This window comes from Talpa europaea, assembly GCF_964194135.1.
Source record: "Talpa europaea genome assembly, chromosome: 13".
Lineage (NCBI taxonomy): Eukaryota > Metazoa > Chordata > Mammalia > Eulipotyphla > Talpidae > Talpa > Talpa europaea.
This window is the reverse complement of record NC_140080.1, coordinates 51,204,483-51,210,940: the sequence shown is the minus strand read 5'-3', so window position 1 is coordinate 51,210,940 and position 6,458 is coordinate 51,204,483. Positions and strand designations below refer to the sequence as shown.

Genomic DNA, 6,458 nt, shown 5'->3' with positions numbered 1-6,458 from the left:
TTTGATCCCCAGCCACCAGGAGGGTTCCACATGGCGCAACAGACCTCTCCTGTCGTGCCCACTGCTCCCCTTAGCAGTTTATTTTGATCAGTCTGCCTGTTCTGCTCCCCTCTCTGTCTCTGGTGAATTCTCTCACCCTCTCATGCTTCTGACTGTACCCAGTGCTTGTATAAATAAATAAATCTTTTAAAAAGTTCTTTATAAAAAAAAAGAAAATTATTGTAATAAAATATTACTCAATAAAAACCAAAAACAGAATCTTCAGTATGGTTTACAGCAATGTGCATAAGATTCCATCTAATAGCATTTATATATACTTAATGTGTCCTCATGCTCCTTTCTTACAATCAATGAATTTAAGTTTCAGCAAGGATACTTTGGTGTCTGGGATATTTTACTGTATGTCAATTATTTAGTAAAGCTTAAATAATTGAAAGTTTATTTTAAAATGAGTTCTCAGTAACAGTATCTTTAATGGAATTAAAGCATGCTCCTTTTGAGAAAATATACACTAAATAATCCCAATACAAAACTTTAATAAAAGTTTGGAAATTTGATGCATACACATACATATGTGAATTTATACACCTATACCTATTTGTATTTGGCAGGAGAGAAAGCAATATCTGAGTATTTATACAGGATGCAAATTGTGACCTAGAGAAATAGAAGCACAGGATATATGCATTATTAGTGCAAATTAAATAAATTAGTTAAAATTTTATTAGTAATGTGGGACCAGTTTACAAATGAGGTGGCAATAGTAGCAAAAGCAGCACGAAGGGAATTGGCATTTAACATCGTCTAATAAATACAACTTGGTGATTCATTAAATATTATGAAACTATAGAGGTTCAAACCTTCCAATACTTGAATAGATCTTTAATTGATATGTTTCAGATAAGCCAAATACTTTAGATAGGTAAGAAATTGCTGACAGGTAAGAAAGTACCTGCTGAAATCATACTTTAAAGGAGTAACTTTGAAAATTTATTTCACTGTCTACAAAAGCTGCACAAATCCAAAATACAAGATATAATAAATAATATATTTCAACAATAATGGAAAATATCAGCCTACCATTTTCAATTTTAGCTGTTCTTTATAGTTCAAATATTTTTTTGTAAGTAAGTTACATATCTGAACCCTAAAGACATGGTAAATATGATCAACTTTCTTGAATAACCTTAATGTGTTTAGTAAGGTGCTTTTGGGTGAAATGATTTACTAAAATATTTAGATTTGTTATATAAAATTTATTACATAGTCCCACTATTTACTTTGCCTTAGAAATTAGATTTGCAGATGAGCTCTAAAAGTAGTCATAGGTGGGCCTCCCCGGTGGCGCAGCGGTTGAGCGCTGGGTTGCGAAGCTGCCCGCGGCCTCTGCGGCGCCAGTTCGATCCCCGGCTGCTCCCCGGCCACCGGAGGAGGGTCCCACATGGCGCGCAGACCTCTCCTGCCGCCCGCTGCTCCCCTTAGCAGTGTACTTCGGTCCTTCTGCCTGCTCTGCTCCCCGCTCTGGCTCTGGTGAATTCTCTCCCCCTCCCGCGCTTCTGACTGTACCCAGTGCTTGTATAAACAAAACAAACAAATAAATAAAAAAAAAAAGACTGTCGCTTTTAAAAAAAAATAAATAAAAGTAGTCATAGGTCATTTCTGTCATGTAGCTTGAGACAGAAGGTAATTAATAGATTAATGAACATCAATTTTACAGTAACTTTATCTATGAGAACTAAGATAAGGATCTAAAGATAAGCACACATTCCAATTATTTATTCAATGTATGTGTCCTTTAGAGCTCACACTATTTGTTTTTGTTCTTTATCTTAATAGGATTAGCTTTATTTGATTTTGCGTTAAGGCAAAAGACAGATATCTCCTTTCCTTTGGCTTTAATGAATCCAAAATCTATCTAGGAAGAGGGAAAATAATGTTCATTTCTTAAGAGGTCAACATCAATATTAGGACAAAATTTTTTCTTCTGACAAATCTATGCTGTGTTTGTATTAAACTAAGGTTAAAAATACTAATCCTGAGCAAGAGTAAAAATAAGAAGTTTTGACCAAAGAATGAAACCCTTCATTGTTAAACCCAAACAGTTTAAAATTCAACCATAAAATATAAAGTCAGTAAGGCTGGAATTCAGACTTCTGATATCCATGACAAACCTGAATACTCTGAAAAGAAATCAAACACAACATAGTAGATAATACATCACAGTAAAAAGCATCAGAAATTGATGCACCTGGATTTTGTTAAATATAACAAAGGTCACTCAGTCCTTCATGGATAAACCTACCCTGGAGGACAGCACTGAACAGTGTATTGCATTGAACAAATCCCTTAGAAAGGCAACACTGGATTCCTTTTGAGATAGGCACAGACCTTCCCCCCCCACCCCCAAGACATTCAAAGACAAAAGACACATTTGGAAATATACAATATGAATCTGTTTCATGAAAACAAAAAGTTCTGGCCACTCTACAAACGGAAGTCAGTCACTCGAGCTCAGCTATGGCTACCCCTCCTGAAAAGCTTCCTACCCAGCAGAGCGGTGTCGCGACAAAACATATATACTCCAGGGACGGCAGTAAGTGAGGGCTTTTCAACGTGAGTCAGCTGAAGTCAAGCTCTACAAATAATCTTCGAGTCCATGTCGTGAAAGTGCACAATAGTAGGGGAAAGACCAGCCCAGCGACGATCCTCTCCCAGCATTAAGGCTCGGCCACACAGGAATGGTCGGCAGGACGACGCGCGGTGAAGGCTAGGCGAGGGTTTCTCACGCTGAGCACCGCCCTGAGGCTTCTCCAGCCCATCCTGTCCTCTATTCCGCCTGTCTGTCTTCCTCTTCATCGGCTTCTTCAATGACCTGAATCTCATCAGCCTGAGGTAAAGAAGAATTTTCCACCTGCAGTTTATTCCCGTCAGTTTTACATTTTTCTTCTTCTATGATCTCCTTCCACATCTTGTGGTTTTCCGTGAGGTGATGCATTAGCTGACAAAATAGTCATCGTCTACTTTTCCTCCGTTGTGATTCTGTGAAATGTAAAACAAATATGTTCTAATCATTGTAATACGATTCATTTATTTATTCATTCATTCAACAAATATCTAAGTGCCTAGTATATCCCACGCAGGCTTCTGAGCACTAGGGTTATAGTAGTAAACAGTAAGATAATAATTCCTGCAGTATGGAGCTCATTTTCTAGTGGGAAAGACCTAGGCAATCAAACACAAAAATGAAACATAAGTATGCTAAATGGTGTTCACTATTATGGGTAAGAATAAAGCAGAGAATGGAATTAGGGGGAAATATTGTGAGTGGAAGAGAGGGGAGGATAGTATTGAAATGTCAAATGATTAATAATGCACAGTTAAAAACAAATATTTTTAATGTATTGAATTTATCACAAGTGTCAACAGTCTAGTGAATATAAATGATTTTTAGAAGGTAGTCAACTTTCCTAAATTGACACTCTGATGGCAATCACCTAAGATTACTCTTCCCTCTGCTAATCTTGAACATAGCATGGTAGGAAAGGGGTAGTTTTTTGGTAAGTTATCTGTTCCAATTTACAGCAAGCTTGGAAAACAAAACAAAACAAAATTAGATGTAATTTAAATTCTATTTAAAAGAGTAAATAACTGATTCAATTTACACTTACAAAGGTGACAAAAGTTTTTCTTTCCCTTCTACTTACTGCCTTATATAAAAAAGTGTCCTTACAATTGGGTAATTCAAATTCATAATGCCACAAAACATGATTCTCCTCTTAGGGTCAGTGTATTTTCTTCCTTCCCACTTATTTTGACCTTTTGCCTAAATCTAGGTGAAGGGCAGGTTATCAGGCTACTGCTTCAGAAGTTGTGCTCTTCAGCTATCTGGTGGGTTGGTGAGAGGGTGGTGTGAGGAGAGGTGAGGTGAAGGCTAGCCACTAGGACTCTCCTGCCTTATATACATTCAGAGGTGCTGACTGCTTTTCATCATCCAAGCACAGGTAAAGATGCTGCTGTAACTAAGAATGCTTGTGTGATGGCATAAGCATGGTGGTATTTAGAATAGTTACTTTAATCACGGTATGACCACTGAATCTCTACCTTTAGATATAAAAGATCCAAATCCACATTAAATGAACCTTAAGAACATTAAAGAAATCATGGTTTCCCTATATTCTTACTAGAACTTAGGTTATCTTCTATTTCTTCATCTGTATCTAATTGTTCACCATAACAACTTTCAGTATCATCATCCTCTTCTGCTTAACAACTTTCAATATCATCATCCTCTTCTGCTTCTATCTATGCCCAGGTAGCAAACCAGCAGCATCACAGGAGTTACACAGGGGACCCACTATGTGGGTGATAAACGATTCTTGGAGCTTTGCCAGTTGCAGAGAAGAATGATCCATGAAGGGACTGATGGGTAGACCAGGATTTTCTTCTTCATCTCCCTGATCATTTTAAAAAGAAAAGTACATTTTTTAGGCTTTCACATTTGTTGATTTTTATTCAAAATCTCTTTTTCAATACAATTTACAACCTCATCCCCATTTGCAGTCTGATTATACAAGTGCTAAGTAGCAGAAAGATCTAGAATAAATACATCAAAAAGAAGAGGCAAAGCTGTGAAACTAAGCTGCATGCAACAGGTCTATGAGGGCAGGGGAAAGTGTCTGGGAGATAGAGGGAGATAAAACAGGTAAGACACAGTAACTGGAAGGTTTTAGCATAAGTTCTTTCAGTCGTCCTTGTCTTTTGCTCCATTTTTAAGGATACGGGTGGACTCGATGTAATTGAAATTTCCCTTTTTGTCAATCGGTGCCTCCCTGTACGGCTCATCCATTTCCTCGTCTGTAAACCTATCTCCCATGGTTGTCAGCAGCTCTCGCAGGTAATCTTCCTGAATGGTGCCAGTAGCTTCTTCATCAAAGCAAGCAAAAGCATTTCTGATCACATCTACTGGATCTGTGCCATTTAACTTCTCACCAAACATCGTGAGGAACATGGTGAAATTTATGGGCCCTGGAGCCTCATTCATCATGGCATCAAGGTATGCATCTGTTGGATTCTTCCCTAGAGAAGCAAGCATGTCATGCAAATCTTCCTTGTCGATGAAACCATCTCTGTTCTGATCAATCATGTTAAAGGCCTCCTTGAAGTCCTGAATCTGTGACTGGTCAAACATGGCAAACACATTAGATGTTGCGCGCTGGGAGTGTTCTTGGTGGTCTTGGTCTTTGCTTTTTTGCTCGACATGGTGTCTATTTAATTCTTTTAAGCTTTTGGCCTTGGCTACCTTTCACCGCAGCTGCAGTCCGAGGTACTAAGTTCTCCCTCCGCTGCCAGACACTAGAACGCGGGCTGCCCTGCGCTAGAGGACGGGTCACGGCCGGGGCGCGGGGCTGCGGCGGACAGTGGCGGCGCCGGCACTTCCTGAAAAGGACGTTTTTTTTTTTTTAAGATTTTTATTTATACAAGAACCGGGGTACCGGCCAGAAGTGCGGGAGGGTGAGAGGATTTACCAGACAGAGCGGGGAACAGAACAGGCAGACTGACGAAATACACTGCTAAGGGGAGCAGCGGGTGAGTCAGGAGAGGTCTGTGCGCCATGTGGGACGCTCGCCGGCGGCCGGGATCGAACCGGCGCTGCAGAGGCTGCGGACAGCTTCACAGCGCTGCGCGCAACCGCCTGCGGCACCAGGGGAGGCCCCTGAAAAGTGCATTTTTGACTGCTGAAAAAACAACCGTAACAACCTTTAATAGCTTTGCTTTAAAATTCTTGACATTTTTTAAAAAGCACTGTCTACATTCGGTTACAGAGAAGCATTAATGAATCTAATTATTTTATCATTTCAACTGTAAGAATTTCTCTAATATTTGTGAAATCCTAAGTAAGACTTTATTCTCACACTGTTCCCACCAGTCAACCCATAATGGTTGATATTCTGTTAAGAGAAATATACACCTTTAAAATAAGTATAAACATATTTACTAACTACCTGAAACATTCTATAATGTCAAATATTCTCTTCTGAGGGAGATGGTATAATGGAAATACTTTGGTGTTGTAGTTGTACCTCAAATGTACAAAGTTGAGTTTTGCAATTTTTTTTCTAATCCCCTCCTTTTTGCAGGACCCTTTAAGGGATCCAAATCAGAAAACCCATTTATTAATACGTTTTGAAGTAAGAATTCTGGGCCCAGAGCCTCCACTCCCTGCCCTCATATTCTGCCACTGTGGCTCTAGGGTTCTGGTGAATAGTTTCACATCAAATGGGGTTTTAAAACCTACTTTTGTCACCTGTTTACCTCTATTATATTGAGCAAACACTTCACCCAATGAATGTTTAAAATCTGAATAATCTACCTTACGGGGTTGCTGAGAACGAGAAGCAACATTATGTAAGTGTTTAGCACAGGGCTGCACAGTCCCCAAGTTCCCAGTGTTTCAATGC

General features: G+C 39.2%; 1 pseudogene across 1 annotated transcript; it reads right to left on the bottom strand.

Moving 5' to 3' along the window:
• Positions 1-4,741: 4,741 nt before the first annotated feature.
• Positions 4,742-5,259, bottom strand: LOC311182796 (myosin regulatory light chain 12B-like; annotated as a pseudogene). The gene has a single exon. The product of its transcript is annotated as a myosin regulatory light chain 12B-like (transcript).
• Between the last annotated feature and the right edge of the window lie 1,199 nt (positions 5,260-6,458).